General features: G+C 42.4%; 1 protein-coding gene across 4 annotated transcripts in view; it reads right to left on the bottom strand.

The window, feature by feature from the left end:
• The window catches only part of LOC127631484 (cell adhesion molecule 2-like), a 370436-nt gene that overhangs the window by 60725 nt on the left and 290988 nt on the right, over positions 1 to 18723 (bottom strand). The window lies entirely within an intron of this gene.

The raw sequence follows: 18723 nt of genomic DNA, 5'->3' as shown, positions 1-18723 counted from the left end.
CTTGATAATAGTTTTTTATATTGTTAATATTGTTTTCCTGTAAAAATGTCTAAAAATCCTTAAAACTAGATAAATTTTATTAATCTTGTTTTAGAAACAACACTGCATAAGATATTTAGGTTTTTCAGAGAATGTATTTTCAACATGTGTATTTTTTCTTACTATACTGACAGAGTTTTTTTTAGTAAAATAAAAGGTAAAAAAATCTACCAGTGTAGAAGAAGTAATCCAAAGTATTTGGAATACATTACTGACCTAACAAAATAACAAAATATGTTACAAATGACATTTTACAGTATGTATTCTGTAATCTGTAGTACAATTTAAAAGTAATCCTCCCAACCCTGGGTACATGTCCAAAGAAATATGGTTGTACCATGATATGTCAAAAAGATCAAAGTAGCAACAACGTACTTTACTGTACTTTTTTGTTCACATTAGATGCTTTTATGCTAAAAAGGATATTGGATTCTAGAGGTGAAGCTTCACAATTAAGCTTGCTTAATAATTCATGGCACATGAATATATTTGTTGTGGATTATGAATTATTTATGAGTTGAGTTTGTACACAGCAGTGGCACAAACAATTCTGAAAAGTTACATTTTTCTGAGTGTCTGCTGCTATTGACTGTCACCCTCACAGTGAAGCCATTTATTTTCTCTAACTTTTCTCTAAGTTCAAACACTTTCTACCTGTCTGCCACAAGGAGCCATTCATCCATTATGTTTGCAATTTCCTAGAAGAGCTTTCTGCAGTCGAGAGACTGATGAACAGAAAGGTCACCTCAAACTCATCACCTCGCTCCGATTGAAACACACAATCAGCTAGAGACACCAAGCTCTTCATTTAACATCTCAGACATCTTTTTTTTTTTTGCTTCATCTCAGTATGCCTTTTGGCTTTAACAATACTCCATTGAGACATCATGCTATGAAATGCCATGGACATCCAGACACTGTTTTGTTTAAACAAAAGCACACCAACATTCAAGATTTGGTCTCAATAAACAATGTAACACTGAGGAATTCTGATCAGACAGGTTTGCAGTCCTCCTGGGAACGTTTTTAAAAGCAAACAATGACGTCAAATTAGAAAAATATATATATTTACTGTCATGTCAACAGATCAAGATGCATTGCAAAGCCTTTTAAATGTACATTAACATCTTAAAACAATGTTGTCTCTACACAATAAAATCTGAAGACAGCATCTTTCTAGAGAATGAGTCAAGACTGCTTACATATTCTTTCTGAATGTGTGCTGGGTTATGAATAGAGAATGAACAGAGGGTTTGTGGAGATGTCAAATGCCTTGGGGCATTTTGGCGCAGAGAGACAGCGGAATAGGATAAAGGGAGGAAAGGTGATCAGGTCTTGGCTCACTCTACACTTGGGCCTGCTGATAGAGTCCAATGAAACCCAGAGAGACAAGGACCATCAAAGCTTACTAGCAGATGACACATTTCCACCTGCCCATATTCCAATTTTTCAGACACACAAGGAGGAATGGAAGAAATAGCATGCTCCCTTGTTGTTTACAGAAAAGACAAACACATACACTCTCATACACCGAACATGCCAGAGGTGATGACAATCTGCCAAGCCAAGGTACAGTCATTGTTTGTACCACAGCCGAGGGTTGACGGTGCAGTTCCAAGACTCTGAAATGCTTGGCGGTTGCCATTCAAGTCGTACAATGATAACATATAGGGATGTGGGTGTTGAAAGGAATGACAGAGAAAAGAAGACTTTGGGAGAAAGAAAAAAGATTCACCCACAAACATTCTGAAATACTGTAGACTTGGATAGAGTGGTCGAATTTGTCTTTGCACTGGAGTCAAATGAATAGATGAATACCACCCTCAAAAAGAACTTGATCCAAAATCTTGAGATGTGGAAGTTCATTCAACATATACTAGGACTTTATGCAATGTCTTTCTCTGACACAATCGCATCAAGCTCACAAAAATGATCCCAAATCCATTGACAGACACAAGTACACAAAGGTTTGACTAACCCTACGGACAACTGTTATCAATTCAACACTGTCCAACAATTGCTGGCAAAACTCTGCACCAACGCTTCCACAAAAAAAAAGAAAGAGTCAAAATCCTGCCAGATGCACAGAGTTAGCTCCAATCTGTCACAACCTCACTGAAATGCCAACAACTGACAAAGCTCTTTTTCCCAGAGCTTAAAGAAGTCAACATGATTAAATGGTTGGTTTCCAACATCCATCTGACATCCAGGACGTGGTTTTTTCCACTTAGGAGGGAAATAAATCCCTGGATCTGACCTTTTGGCCTGTCTCCTTTTCTCTTTTTATCTCTCTTTAAGGGGAAAAACAGAGATGTACAAACTTTCTGTATGGACGACTGTACAAGGCTAACTTGTAGCTGACAGGAATGACATCTCAACATCTCTACTTTTGAGTGCAACAGTGCTCGACCACTTTTCCAGCCATGAACCAAATCAAACAGCTCCAAGGTTAATCACAACATTTCAAACATTTATTTGAAGCAAAAATGTATTCAAAAATCGAACAACAAGATAAAAGTACAAGTCTGTGTACTTAACGTCTTTAATGAGGTAATAAACTATAATCCAGTGAAGCATTGCAAACGACATAATTGAAATAAAAACAAATAACATAAAACCATCGGTTTAAAGTTGTTGGTAAGTATGGAAGCAATAGTTTTAAGTTTAATGCAAAATATTCCAATAAAAATATATTCGTTCGAGAGTGTTGGGAGTGTTGGATGGTTTTATTCAGCGCAATATTCTGAAGGTGGATCTTTTCTCAACGACTATTTGACGAATCCGAATATTCGACGAATTCGTATAAACACATTTCTTTTTTGAAATAATGTTGATTGAAGGCTTTAAAAGAAGCTCACTCGAAGTCTGTCTTTACAGTTTAATGAGTTATCGATAAAAATCTATTAGTCTATGCAAAAACTTTTATTGGATTTTTGCTTCCTGAATCTGAGCAATGGGGAAAAATTGAGCAGATTGTGAATGTTATTTTCAAGGTCGTGGGTGCATGTGAATGTGGGCATGGATGGAAATTATTGTTTACACACTCCGTTGTTTGGATATATTTGGTGTTGTTGCTTTTGGATCTAAGGCGACCTGCTCACAAAATGCCTTCACACCTTACTTGTGAGCAATCTTTTTGGCAGTACAGTTTGAGTCACTCTGTACTTTCCTACACAAGGCTCCAAATCCACATTTCACATCTAACTTTGGAGCAGAGCTCCTACTCTGACATAATCAGTCCACTCCATCTGATGAGGAGAAATAAAATGAGGCGGAAACAGGGAATGAGCGACAGGCCCTGCGGCTGTGACTGTTCTGCAGCTGACACGTTGATCTTGGCATTGATACATTTGGAAAAGCCAGAAGTCCTTATCCCTGCCATTAGACTGCTCTAACGTCCAGCTGCGATTGGTCAGTATCTGGACAGGCTGTGATTATTGCAGGGATGTAAGCCGGTTCTTCCACCGCAGACAGGAAGCTTCTTCCCAGAATCTCTCAGTGCCAAAAGAGTGCTCGACTGCAGGTGGCCAATGATTAGAGGTTAAAACAGATCTTACAAACCAGGTGCAAGAGATAAACTGAGCAACAACCGACGTGATGACATTTGGACAAATGTGGGGATTTTGTGGGATTATTCAAGCGAGTTGCTGCTATATCTGGAGTCATATTAGGTCAAATTTTTCTTTAGAAATTCTCAGACAACAATGGGGAATAACTACCACATAGAAAAGAGTTCAAATAGAACCTAATTCTCTCGGAAGAATCTCTAAGGGTTAGTTTCTTACATCACATCACAGAGCGTTAGCCTTTGTTCATCAAGCTTGTTGTTGCTATATCAAAACACAAGACAAGACATTTTGGGGTCAGTCTAGGAACACAATGCTTTCATGTGCGCTGTATTACACTAGCAGCACATGAATTTGAGATGCAGTATGTACAATATCTACAGCTTACTGAGGAATCTAGCATCCACGCATGGAATATGCAAACATGCAGAGTTTGTTTCATCAGATTGGATTGACTGTTTACTCTTCTGTGAGAAAGTCTAAGAACATTTTTAAAACCATTCTCAAAAACTGTGAGTCAATGAAGATGCATATACAGTAGTATATGTAGATTATGAACTTGATTTTAGAAGATGACTAAATTATTAACTAAAGATGATCCACTCTTGCTCAATGAATGGCAACGTAATTGTCATCTTTTAATAATCAACCTTTTTGTTAAACTTAATCAACCTCTGACCATTTTTAAATTAATAAAAAACAAAGATGTAAGACCCCTTTGAACTTAAATGCAGTCATAGAAGAACCTGTTCCTTATCTCTGCCGAACAGTACCCTTAAAGCTACTGTAAGCTACAAATAGAGAATTCTAAAATGTCACACAGCACTTAACATTTCATTTATCGACTGGTAATGCTATAATGATAGGAGCCCATTAGAGGGCTATTTGGCTCTATGTGAGGTGTTGAGCTTTAAAAATGACATTTAACTAATTGTGAAAATGTTAGATTTGAAGGACTTGTTCCATGTGTATTCCAATTGGACTGTCTAAACCAAGCTTTTCACTCCAAAGAAATTACAAAGTTTTCAAAAGTGGAAGACTTAATGCTCTGTGTTTTGTGGTGCACTACATAATGCAACATCTGAAATTCATGTTCGCTGAATGGAGATGTTTCAGTCAAAACTGAATATATGTGCACATATCTGAATATTTTGCAATAATACATTTTTTAAGCCGTCTGTTCCAAAACCTGGTGAGCTTCCTTCAGAGCCAGAATTTTTTGACATCATAAGCGCGCTCCCGACGAGAAGGCTGTTCCAAAAGCTAGGCATCTTAATTATGCTTCATTCTAAGATATCTCGTTTTGGACAAATTCTAAGATAGCATCGCATGTATCCTGTTGGCGATCCCAGAATGCACTGCGATATGCTTGACAAAAAAATTAATTCAAGATGGTGGATGAAGCGAGAGAACTTTGGATTGATTATAAATATACATATTTCCTGTTCAATACTGAAAAATCTAGATGAAAATATTGTTTAATATCATAGAAAAATAACCATTTTTCCCAAAATGTGTGTGTGCTTTGTGTAATTATGCTCATTATAGTATTGTGTCTTTCATTTCAAGCCACCTGTGCTGAAATCAGTCGAGTTCCTGCCTATGTAGAGTATTCCAAATCTGTGCAGTGCTCATGCACTAACGAATAGGTCATGGCTTTGATGGGCCTACTATTTTAAAATGATTTTAGAAAGCTTGTTTTCACAGCTCAATAAGACAAATACATCTTCTACATCATTAATAGACTCTATATACAGCAGGCTTATGTTTGTCTTTTTTTTGAGGGTCAAAGATCCATCCATCCATCCATCCATCGTCAACCGCTTATCCTGTGTACAGGGTCGCGGGGGGCTGGAGCCTATCCCAGCTAGGGTCAAAGATGTACAATATAATTTATTGTATGAGCACACAAATGCAGTTTTCTTTCCTGTGTTGACATATTTTTTATACGTTGCAATTTTTCAACCGTCTTGATTCAAGAAACATATGTCCCATTATTTGTATTTTATTTTAACATAGGGATTTCATAAAATCCATCATAAAAATTCTAAGCCATGAACCAAATGGACCAGCTCAGATGTGAATCACATAGGGCTGTCAACAGGACTGAGAAACTAAATTAGAAAATTTTCAATAAAATATTAACAAATTCGAATACATTTGAATTTTAAAGATATTTTTTCAGGTAGGGAAAAAATACAGTACATCTGATTTTTTTAATTGACGTTGTCTCCTACGTAGTGGACCCAAACAATCAATATAAACCAATCAGCACTGTGTCATAGTGACTGCCTTCTGCAAAGATCATATTTGTTTGTTAACAAATGTGGGTAAAATAATAAAGTCAAAAGATTTAGCCAGTTCATATTCTTAAATAGTGATGTCAAAAGTACTGATACTTCGGTAGAATGATACTACTCTCGATAGGTCGATTCTAAAATAAAAAAGATGTCACGATACCAGTGTTTGGGCAGCACCGGTAGAAATGAGCACCAACTCAATACGATACCCACACGTGGTCTGAGACTGATAATTAATCTAATTCAAATTGTGATATGTCCTTGTGTGATTATTAAACCGTGAAAGGCTGCAATCGTTGTCAGCATGAGCTGTGTGCTTTCAATTTATGTGTGAAGAAGACTTATATTTATACTTATGCGTATAACTCCACAAGCATTGAGAATAATTCTTGTTGTATGAGATGACAAAGCAGAGCACTGATCCACTGTGAAGCACACATCACATGTAGACTATATGTAATATGATATACAAATATATGAATGTTTAGAATATATGTTATCTAGTGTTTATGCTGCCTCATTATCATCAACATCAACAACATCATTATCATCAACAAAGCTTGCGCTTGCAAATATGTGTTCAGGTTAAATTAGTAAAATGCACTTTAAATATGACCATATTAGAAAATCAGCATATTATAATGATTTCTGAAGGATCATGTGAAGACTGCAGTAATTATGCTGAAAATTCAGATTTGATCACAAATTGCATTTTACAATATATTCAAATAGAAAACTGTTCTGTTAAATTGTAGAAATAGTTCAAAATATCACTGTTTTTACTGTATTTTGGATCAAATAAATTCAGTTTTGGTGAGCAGAAGAGACTTCTTTTAAACGGTAGTGTAGGTCTAAAATTAAGTAAAGTCTTTATGTAAAGAAAATATATAGTCAGATTACTTCTTTTAAATTAAAACTGGATTTGGATCATTAAGTCTCCTCACATTCATTCTCTATCCCTCATCGATAGGCCCAGGGGAGGGTCTTTGTCTCTCTCATGATCATTCACGCCTCAAAAGTTAAATTACTATATTGTTTTGTATGAATGAGTGATCAGGATGGTTTTCACACCATTTTGTAGCAAACACTCAAGGCTACAAGATCCAGGTCTCAAAAGGCTTGTGGACAAATGTTTACTATGTTTACTATGGCCTTATTTCATTGACTTAAATTTATTTTTATTTTTTTTTAAAAACACGCATAAACATTATTTTCTCAAAAATACAAACTTGTACATACAGTACATGTTGCTCACATATTATTGTAGTCCAGTTTGGGCTGAATACAGTGTTATCAGACTTTAGCCATTAATGTGTTTTTAAGCAACTGAAAAAAGCACAAATGTCAAGGCATGTCAAAACTTCTCCAGGGCCCAAAATACCCTCAGACCCCAGAGGGTTAACATAGGAAATTAGAGCCATCTTTCAGATCTTTTAGATGGCAGTAATGCACTGTTTTAGTTTACGAGTAGCTGTTAAAAAGAAGAAAGAAACTACAGTTCAGTTCAGTTGCACTCACAATGTTCTGGACTACATCAGCAACAATCTGGATGGATGTTTATCTGTTATCTGTTTGGCGAAGTTGTTTACCTGCTATAATGCTTGGATTTGTTGTCTGGTAGGGTTGCTGAAGCTAATATTGCTTGTCATGCTTTATAAATCAGACAATACTCATGTGTTGACTGATCGCGATGTATCTACGTTTTTAGGGGGAGTTACTGTGACATGTTTAATATCTAAGACTCCTGAAATCGCCTGTTAACTGTTATATTGCATTTTTAAGCATATTAATTTAATGTTTAATAAAGTATATTTTATTCCCATCATTATTGAATCCTTGTTTTATGTTTTTAGTTTACTGTGTTATTATGTGCATTCACTTAGCATTATGGTTCACTTGTATTATCAACTGAGGCAATACAATATAATTTAAAAGTAATTCCATAAAATTTGTATCAGCCATATCACCAGCTTCATCTCTTTAATTGATGTGTAGTACAATACAAACATTAATAGTAGATAAAACACTTGAAAAAATTGCACAGTATATTAAAATATTCTGGTAGTGATTGAGGTGATTGAGTACCCTGTTCTTTATGCAAAAGTGCTTTGAGTGTAGTGTCAGAAAAGCGCTATAAGTGTAAAATGTATTAATTCTAAATATGTAAATACAAGTGTTGTTTATCTCCATTAAAGCAAGTAATATTTCAGTTTTAAATGCTTTATCGTATAACATTATATCAACATGAAAATAGCACGTTACAGCTCTGAATATCTCCAGTTATGAGTGATCACACACAGGTGATGTCCAGGTAAGCTGAAATCACGAGATTCATCTACCAAATAAGAATCACGCATAGTGTTCTTCCTCAAATTGCTTGCAACCACAGTTTCAACCACAGATGTTGCTAGAGAGCACAACGTTACGTAGTGCAGCTTTAAAAAAAACTCTTGTATATAAAAACAATGTATAATTAATTCAGAAATCTTTATATCTCAGCTCTGTAGGTCCATACAATGCAAGTGAATGGTTTCTAAAAACTACAAAATCCATATAAGGGCAACATAAAAGTACTCCAGACAACTCTGGTGGTTAAATCCATGTCTTCTGAAGATAGATGATAGGTGTAGGTGAGAAACAGATAAATATTTAAGCCCATTTTCCTTCACTTTCTCTTTCTCCTTCTTCTGTTTTTGGCGATTCACACTCTTCATGCATATCACCCACTATTGGGCAGGGAGGAGAATTAATTATAAAAAATGATCATATTTTGTCCGAACACATGGATTCAAACACTGGAGCCATATGGATTACTTTTATGCTCCCTTTATGTGGATTTTGGAGCTTAAAAATTTTGGCAAACATTCACTTGCATTGTATGGACCTTCAGAGCTGAGATACTCTCTAAAAATCTTAATTTGCATTCAGCAGAAGAAAGAAAGTCACAGACATCTGGGATGCCAGGAGAGTGACTAAATCTCAAGAGAATTGTCATTTTTAGGAGAACCATCCCTTTAAATTCAACGAATATTAGAATTTTGAATTTTAATTTGACAGCCTTAAATCACAATATTACAAATGTTGATTTTAAGCAAAACTGTATTTGAAAATCGGCCAAAAAACAAAAGAACAAGACTGTGTAAATAATGTCTTTAATGAGGGAATAAACTGCAATCCGATGAACCATTGCGAATGATGTAATCGAAATAAAAACAATGGGAAAAAGTAAAACTATTCATTTAAATAGTTGATTCTAAGTATATAAACAATATAGTTGAATATGTATTCCAAAATATTCAGATGAAAATACATAATTATTTTAACTGTCAGAGACTAACTTAATTGCATAATTTGCAGTGCATCATGGAAGTGGACGATCACTACAGATATTGTTTGGCACGCTTCACTGCAATTCTCTGATTGGTAGATCATTTCTCTGCTTGATCATAGGTAGTGCAATCATTTATCCCACTATGAAACACATTATTTTTTAACTAGAAGATAAAGAACATGGTCTGGATGGCTTCAACAGAAGCATATACCTTCGATTAACAACCTCGGAGCTGTTGGTAGGTCTGTCTTTAAGTTATTGTTAAAAACCTATTCCCCTATGGAGAACATAAATGGGATTTTTACTTTCGGAACCAGACTGTTGCAATCAATTGAAAGAGGAAGTGAGGACAGAACATATTGAAGGGCTCGTCCCTTTTTGAAATAGCCTATAGCCTTTAGCTTACATCACAGTCATGAACCATGATTTGCTACTTACTAGTCTGCTACAGATACTCTGCTACTGTGTACTTTTAGGAGTACACCAGCATACTGGAGATGGCTTCAAAGCAAACAAACGAATAGTCTCAAACTTCCTATTTTGATTTGATAGAGTCTTCACCTTTTTAAAAGTTCCTTGATTTTGTAAAATATGGCAAATTAAGAGTAGCTTAGCTCTATGCTTTTTCACCTTTCATTATTTCCGTACCACACAGATATAGTAAATTATCACAGTGTGATTGCTCACATTTATGAGCCCACAGTGGAGAATACTAATATAAATCTTGTTGGCCTCCATAGTACACTAGGTATGAGCTCAAATCTTCACAGCCAAATGTGCTGATACAGTAAGATTTTGAAATGCACATCAGAGAGAAATATTAGATAAACCCCTCCAAAAAGCATACGAAAAAGACAATTTAGGGATTAACTTTGTAGACTGTACATTCAAATGTCACTGGATCTCTATGCAAATCTAACCAGACAACTGTTCATTGTGACAGTACACAGTAGTGCAACTAAGGCCCTACTTTTTCTCTATAAAACAAAGTTTTGCTCTGCTTTTGAATCTTCTTATCTAATGAGCAATTTAACAAGTCCATTAATGCAGTAATTTAGAACATAACATTTTGATTGCCTCAGTCCAATTAAGGGCCCACTCTGCAATTTGACCTTTTGCAATTTGAGCTGAACATCTCTAATGAATGTCAGGAATTGTGTGCCAGAGGCATTTGAGATAGGCTCTGAATAAGTGTTTCTTTTTTAGAATTGTTGCAGCCCGAAAAATGACAACTCCCTCCATCAATAAGCTAAGTCTTAAATACAGTAAATTATGTTTGATGCTGTAGCTTCAGCTTGCACGCTATAGACAGCCTCAGATATACCATATAGCCTTGCTGTCTACTGCCTAAATAGGAAGCTGTCTTCTAAGGCAGCATCCTTACTGAAATGGAACTGCATTAGTGACTGATATGGAACGCTCTACATAGGTAGCAACTCAGACACATCTTGCAGAGATGTATAAGCCGAACCACACAATTGGGTGTCTATAAATTATTCAGGATCTGTGAGGTTACATATGACAACAAATGGTGGTTAGATCTCTCATTTTTTTGTGCAAAATGAATACCTTCTGCAGGTGTTGTTTTCCCATATGCTGGGCCATTACATCATGTTTCAGTGGAGCAATAGATAAATACACTCTAATTTATACTTCTCTAGCATGATGAATCATATGATGGCATTGCATTAATAGTGCACCAATAAGAGAGGCATATGGTGATTATCGATTTTTCAGTGGTGGCAACTCGGGGGCACCTCTCTCCAAATGGCCTTGGGCTAAAATGGATATGCAAGCTCTAGGTCCATACGCCAGGCTGACCACACCAGGTAAATGGATGCTTTTATACAAGCAACTTACAGTACACTTATAACAGGGACAATCCCACTGGAGCAATCTAGGGTTAAGTGCCTTACTCAAGGGCAAAAACGTTGCGGCTCAGGGGCTATCATCCCATGCAGGATTCAAACCAATCACCTTTTCCTTTCCTTACAGCCCTGGGGTTGTATTCATGTAACACTCTTCTGAATTCTATATAAATAAAAAAAGAACAAAATGACTATTTTGTATTGCCAAATAGTCTTCTTAAGAAGGATACATTTTCTAGACAAGTATAAACAATCTTGTGAACTTCTTATAGATTCCCGTGAATCCGGCCCCACATCTTTATCTACATGCGCCAGGCTTAGGGCTAGGATATACAAATACAAATTATGGCTAAATGCTTTTCAGGATTCTGACTATATTTGATATATATCTTGATCAGTGTTGGAGAGTAGCTAACTACAAGTAGCGATGCTCCTAACTTAACCACATTTTTCAGTAACTTGACAGTAGCTCAGCTGTTTTTAAAACAGTGTAGCTTTTCCTGTAGCAAACTACTTTTTCCAGCAAGTAGCTGTGCAGCATGACCAAACGCTACATTATGTTTTGGTCAGATTATAATTAAGCCAAACATCTGTTTATAATGGCAGGTCACAAATGTAAATAGTGCATTACCGTGTCTACTGGCAGCTTCTTATGGCTCATGACAAGAAAAGACTGTCTGGCGACTAACTACAGTTTGTTTACTTTTACAAGATGTAGAGTGGCAGGTATGTCTAAAAATAATTTAATAAAATTTAATTAAATATTTAATGAAACAAAGACAGTTAGACAACACAACAACATACTTACATTTACCTTTTAAAGAAGAGAATTCAATAAGTTATTATTGCCTTTTGAGGGATTTATTTGCTGTTCTGAATATGTTTATTTAGTTTCTCATTACCTGTGTGGTACTGGGAGCAGCAAGATAAATAATTCCTATCAACACATTTTCTCCATTTGTTAGCATTTAATTAATTATTTTCATGTTAAATAAATACAATTACTGGTAAAATAAATGATTTATTATGGCATGTATTATGCGACTATCTACTATAAAGTGACCATAAGCCCTCTTTTTTGGGCCTGAAAAAAGCATCTGGCCGCAATTTCAAATTTGCCACTAAATGTCTGGGATTTTTCTTTGTCTTCATATTGATGAGCTCTCTACAATTAGGACTATCATACGTTCTGTGTATTTGTTTCTATGTTTCAGGTGCATTGTTGCCAACTTAGCGACTTTGTCGCTATTTTTAGCGACTTTTCAGACCCCTTTAGCAACATTTTTTCAAAAAAGCGACTAGCGACAATTCTAGCGACTTTTTGGACAAACCATAGCAACTTTCCAAATTCCAAATATCGCCAGTACTGCAAGCGTGAGGTCTTACTTCCCCGCTGCGTCTGCTCTGTTCAGTGAGTGGCTGAGAGGAGCAGCACATTCCGTTGACTGCACGCCAGCGGACATAGACATGAATGAGCTGCGCATGTGCACGCTGTGTTAGCAGGAACCAATCAGTGATCACATAGCAGCTGCCTTCTCCTTTGTTTTAATTCAAAACATTTAATTTGACCGTTTTTTCTTGGCATGCGCTTATATTCACTACTAATCAGAGTTTTAGTTCATTCGGTTCGGTTTCTGAACTCTCCGACTTCAGATCGTATATTTACAGACTCTATACATTTTACTTATCCAAACACAACAATAAACCTTCTTCAAACTCATAAACGTAACGTTAGCTAAGTTCCGTTCCGTTGTCTAACAGAAAATATGTAATTGAGAACCGTTTTACTGGACATTCGGCTATATACTTATATAAAAACAGTATGAGCACGGTTTAGGGGAGATAACCGTTATTATAAACTGAAGTAGGCTACAGTACCGACAAATTAGGCAGAATGCAAATACGACGCGATGACGTCATTAATATGCTAATGACGCATGACGTCATCTGGCGACGTTTAGCTACTTTTTGAGCAGGCTTTAGCTACTTTCCATTGAAAATAGTTGGCAACACTGATCAGGTGTCTCGATATCATCAAATGTTGACTATATTGAGACAACATCAAATATACTATATATATATCAAGGATATTTAAACTAATATGATGGATAAAAATAGACCATGATGGAAATTTTACAACTCAGTCCATCAGATATTTGTAGTACAACCTTTTTAAGCGAACTGTAAAACTGTAAAAAGTCATAAATACATGAAAAACGTCTAGGTTACGTATGTAACCCCCGTTCCCCGATGGAGGGAACGAGACATTGTGTCAGAGAAGCGACACTAGGGGTCTCTCTTGAGCGCCGATATTCACCTCTGGACTATGAAAAAAGGCCAATGAGAGTTGGCAACCAGTATTTGCATGTCCCGGCCCCGGACATACAGGTATTTAAGCGGAGCAAATACGGGAGTTCATTCAGGATTTTTCTGAGGAGCCGCAAATGGTCCGGCCACAACAGTGGCTCGGCTCAGTGACGTGGCAGGGGAGACACAAGGTCTCGTTCCCTCCATCGGGGAACGGGGGTTACATACGTAACCTAGACGTTCCCCTTCTGTCGCTCTCTCCATGTTGTGTCAGAGAAGCGACACTAGGGGTCCACTTATAAAAGTGCCATGCGCTGAGCCGTGTACGTGAACTGCTGATACAGGAGCGAGCAGGTATTCTTACGTGCAGGGCGACCAACTGTATCAGGCTGCACGTACCCTTCCCCAATGCCCCATTTAAGCCATCAGGATTCCTTATCGTTACCCTGGAGGGGAACAAGGTGCTGGCCGCCAACCTGGGAATGGGCCAAGCCTGGCCGGGCCTCTTTTCTCTCTATGTTTCTCGCATAGAGCAACTAAGGCAGGGGCCCTTACATGCATTGAGGGAAGGGGTCTTAGCCCTTATTCAGGGCGGAGAAGACCCTGCGGAGGCCACGCCTACCTGAGAGGGGAGGCAAGTTTAAGTGGCAAAACCATCAGAGGCCTGCTTAGGGCCTATGTGGAAAAGTCGAGTGCGGTGGTGGATCCAGCCTCATGGAGGGGGGAACATACAGCACGGCAACCGAGGCAGCCATGACTGCCTAAGGGAAACACGGGAGTCAGCTCGCCAGAGGGGACAGAACCGTGGTGTTACACACAGGGGGAGTCTGAAGGAGGCCTTACCTGTGGAGCACCTATACCAGTACAGGGTAGCAGTGGCTTGGGTCAGCGAGTTCCTCCGCTGAACTGCGACCCACGAGGGCTAGGGAGGAATCGACCAGTGTCCCAAACCTGAGATCTCCTGGGAATGAAGGCACTGTTTCCCTGGTTAGGGGAAGGGCGCTAGGTGCAAGCGATTCACCCGGTCAGATCGTGGGCGTGCCACCGAGTTCTACGGGCTCGGTACCTGAGAAAACACGGGACGATACTGACTCAACTCGGAGATTGTAGAATCTCGCAAAAGTGTTAGGTGTTGCCCAGCCCGCTGCTCTACAAATGTCTGCTAGGGCAGTGCCCTAGCCAGTGCCCATGAGGGCCTAACACTCCTGGTGGAGTGAGCTCGGACCCGCAAGGGGGGGGGGCACGGCCTGGGTGTGATAAGCCAGGGAAATGGCGTCGACAACCCAGTGGGTGAGTCTCTGCTTGGAGACAGCGTTCCCTTTCTGATGTCCCCCAAAGCAGACAAAGAGCTGCTCAGAGCGTCTGGTGCTCTGTGTGCGGTCCAGATAAATACGTAAAGCACGTACTGGACACAGCAGTGAAAGGGCTGGGTCTGCCTCCTCCCGGGGTAGCGCTTGCAGGTTCACCACCTGATCCCTGAAGGGCGTGGTAGGAACCTTGGGCACATAGCCCAGTCGCGGTCTTAGGATCATGAAAGTATCTGCCGGTCTGAACTCCAGGCAAGCATCGCTAACAGAGAACGCATGCAGGTCCCCGACCCTCTTGATGGAAGCGAGCGCAATCAGCAGGGCAGTCTTGAGAGAGAGGGCCCTGAGTCCAGCTGAGTCAAGCGGCTCGAAGGGGGGTCTCTGGCGTCCCGTAAGGACGACCGAGAGATCCCAGGAGGGGAACAGGTTAGGCCGGGAGGGAGTTATCCTCCGGGCACCTTTTAGGAACCTGATGATTAAGTCGTGCTTATCAAGAGACTTGCCGTCTACCGTGTCATGGTGGGCTGCGATAGCGGCGACATACACCTTGAGGGTGGAGGGGGACAACCTCCTCTCCAGCCTCTCCTGAAGAAACTAACTGCGCACTTCTGCGGGTCTTTGGCTTGGGAAGAACACCAGTCAATGAACAGACACCACTTTAGAGCGTAGAGATGCCTGGTAGAGGGGGCTCTGGCTTGATTGATTGTATCTATGACGGTTGGTGGTAGGCCGGCTAGATCTTCCGCATCCCATCCAAGGGCCAGACGTGGAAGTTCCAGAGGGCCCAATTTGGAGGCGTCGGTTGTGACCAGAACGCTTCGGGACACCTGCTGCAAGGGTACTCCTGCCCTTAGAAAGCAGAGGTCTGTCCAGGGTTTGAAGGTTTGGCGGCAGGCAGAGGTAACTTTTATGTTGTGCGTGCCGCGGCGCCATGCTCGTCTCGGGACTCGAGTCCGCAGGCAGTGCTGAAGTGGTCTCATATGCATCAACCCCAGCGGCGCGGCCGCCGCGGAGGATGCCATATGCCCCAGGAGCTGTTGGAAACGTTTTAGCGGGACCATGGCGCCTGGCTTGAAGTAAGCGAGGCATTTCAGCACTGACTGAGCACGCTCGTTGGAGAGACGTGTTGTCATTGGGACTGAGTCTAACTCCAGACCGAGAAAAGAGATGCTCTGGACCGGGGAGAGCTTGCTTTTTTCCCAGTTGACCTGAAACCCCAAACGGCTGAGGTGGCTGAGCACCTGGTCTCTGTGTGCGCATAGTAACTCTCGGGAGTGGGCCAGTATGAGCCAGTCGTCGAGGTAATTGAGTATGCGTATGCCGGCTTCTCGGAGCTGGGCAAGAGCTGCCTCTGCGACTTTCGTGAAGACGCGAGGGGACAGAGACAGGCCGAAGGGGAGGACTTTGTACTGATATGCCTGGCCGTCAAACGAGAACCTTAGGAAGGGTCGATGTCGAGGGCGAATTGAGACGTGGAAGTAGGCGTCCTTCAGGTCTACCGCTGCGAACCAATCTAGATGTCGGACGCCAGATAGAATTTGTTTCTGGGTGAGCATTTTGAACGGGAGTTTGGACAAGGTCCGATTGAAAACTCGCAGGTCCAAGATCGGTCATAAGCCGCCGCCTTTCTTGGGTACAACGAAGTAAGGGCTGTAGATCCCTTCTTCGTTTCGGTTGGAGGGACGGGCTCTATCGCGTCCTTTAATAGAAGGGAGGCGATTTCTTCGCGCAGGGAGTGGGCATGTTGGCCGTTTACTGCGGCAAACTGAATTGCGTAACCGAGTCGAATGGTCCGGTGCAGCCAGCGTGACGGGTTGGGCAGTGCAAGCCACGCCTCTAAACTCCGTGCTAGGGGCACCAAGGGGACGGTTTTTTGGACGTACCCGGTGGGGCTTCGCAGCGGTGCGGAACAGGTAACGCGGCGTCGGGAGGCAACGTGGCGTCCCGAGGCTCTGGTGCTGAGAATAAACTCAAAGCACTTACCTTGCTCCGCGCATCCGGCAGGGGGCGGGTTCGTGACTGAGGAGGAGGTCTGATGTTGGCGTCCTCTGGACTCGTCTGAATCGGCCGGCCGGGGAACAGTCGTGGCGCTGAAGGAGGGGACACCGCGTCCATGGAGCCAGGACTGTTGAGGCCTGAAAGCAGAGTGCCGTGAGAACGGCATTTGTGGGCCATGTGCCCCAGAGACAAAGGAAATAGCTCTTTTATTGAGAATTTGGGTTCCGCAGCCCGTGTTAGGGGGTGCAGCAAATGAAAAAACAAAGGATTCTCCTCCCGGCCCTCCACCGGGGGACGGAGCGGTCTCACCACCTCCGGAGCTAACATCTTGGGCTCTGGGTGCGTTGTCTCAGGAGCGCCTGGGAGCCTTCCGGGTCCTTGAGGGGGTCCGTGAGACAGGGGGCGTGCGCTTCCCGCAGTTTGCTCGACGCTGGGGCTGAGAGCTGGGCCCAGGTTGAGGCGGAGCAGGAGCTTGCCTTCTGGCTGCGGGAGGACGCCCTCGGCGAGCAGACAGGGCATGGGCAGTGGCGGCAGGCTTGCGGCGAGGCATGATGTGAGAGATGGCCTCCATCTGCTTCTTCACCGTGGAGAACTGCTGGGCAAAGTCCTTGACGGTGTCGCCGAAGAGGCCGAACTGGGAGACAGGGGCGTTGAGGAAGCGAGTCTTGTCGGCTTCATGCATCTCGACCATGTTCAGCCACAGTTGATGTTCCTGGACCACTAGCGTGGCCATCGCCTGACCGAGCGCTTGCGCTGTGACCTTCGTCGCTCTCAGGGCGAGGTCGGTCGCTGAGCGCAGTTCCTGCAGTGTGTCGGGATCAGGGACACCCCCGTGCATGTTGCGTAGTGCCTTGGCTTGGTGGACCTGCAGGAGAGCCATGGCATGCAGGGCGGAAGCGGCGTCGGTGGCGCTGTAGGCCTTCGCTGTCAGCGAGGAGGTTGCTCTACAGGTCCGGGAAGGGAGTACGGGGCGACCTCGCCAGGTGGTAGGGGTACCGGGGCATAGATGGATCGCAACCGCCCTATCCACCTGGGGAAATCGCCTCATACCCATGGCGCGCTCCGCCGTCGAGGGTGGCGAGGGCGGACGAGCCTGTGGCGATGTGACGAGTGGAGAGGGGTGCTCTCCACGAAGAAGTCAGCTCGTCATGCACTTCCAGGAAAAACGGGACCTGGGGGGGGGGGAGGCTGTGAGCGGCGCCCAGACCCCAGGAACCAGTTGTCCAGCCGTGATGGTTGTGGGGAGGATGGAGGGTTCCAATCCAAGCCCACGATGTTGGCTGCCCGGGAAAGCATGTCAGTCATCTGTGCGTCAGCCTCAGCCTGGGCGTTCAGGCCCGAAAGCGGCAGCCCAGGGGAGTCCTCAGCATCAGATAACACGCCCTCGATGCCGCGGCGAGCTCATCTGCTTCCATCGCAAGAGGGTCGGCAGACTGGCTGTGAGGCGAGTCACCACTGCCTCGAGCACGGACGGGAATCAACGAGCGTGCCGGGTGCGGGTGGTCCGAGGGGCGTACCGGCGGAGCTGCACTCGCTGCCATCCCCAAATCGCCTCCATCACCAGCCGCATCGTCCTCAATCCCGTGGGAAGAAGGAGCGACACGGGGGGCGGCTGGAGTGGCTTGCTCGCGGTTGTAAGCAAGCCGCGACCACAACGTTGTCATGGTCATGTTCTCGCAGTGAGAACATGAACCATCTACAAACGCAGCCTCGGTGTGATCGCTACCCAGACACACGAGACAGCGCCTGTGGCCGTCGGAAGCGGAGAGCACTCTACCGCATCCAGAAACAACACAGGGGCGGAAAGGCATCTTTATAAAGACGCGTCCTTAAAAGGACGTTCACGCCGCTGTGTTTTGCTCTTTTAGAGGAAATTACTCTTTTAAATAAAATCACTATTTTAGGGAAAAAAACTCATGAGAGTTTTCGAATCTGCACTGTCGATGCGCCCAGGGGCAGGAATGCACAGCCGTGCAAACAGGAGAAAGCCGCTGTTGTGCGCCGTAG

This window comes from Xyrauchen texanus, chromosome 38 (genome assembly GCF_025860055.1).
Source record: "Xyrauchen texanus isolate HMW12.3.18 chromosome 38, RBS_HiC_50CHRs, whole genome shotgun sequence".
Lineage (NCBI taxonomy): Eukaryota > Metazoa > Chordata > Actinopteri > Cypriniformes > Catostomidae > Xyrauchen > Xyrauchen texanus.
This window is presented reverse-complemented; position numbering and strand designations above follow the sequence as displayed.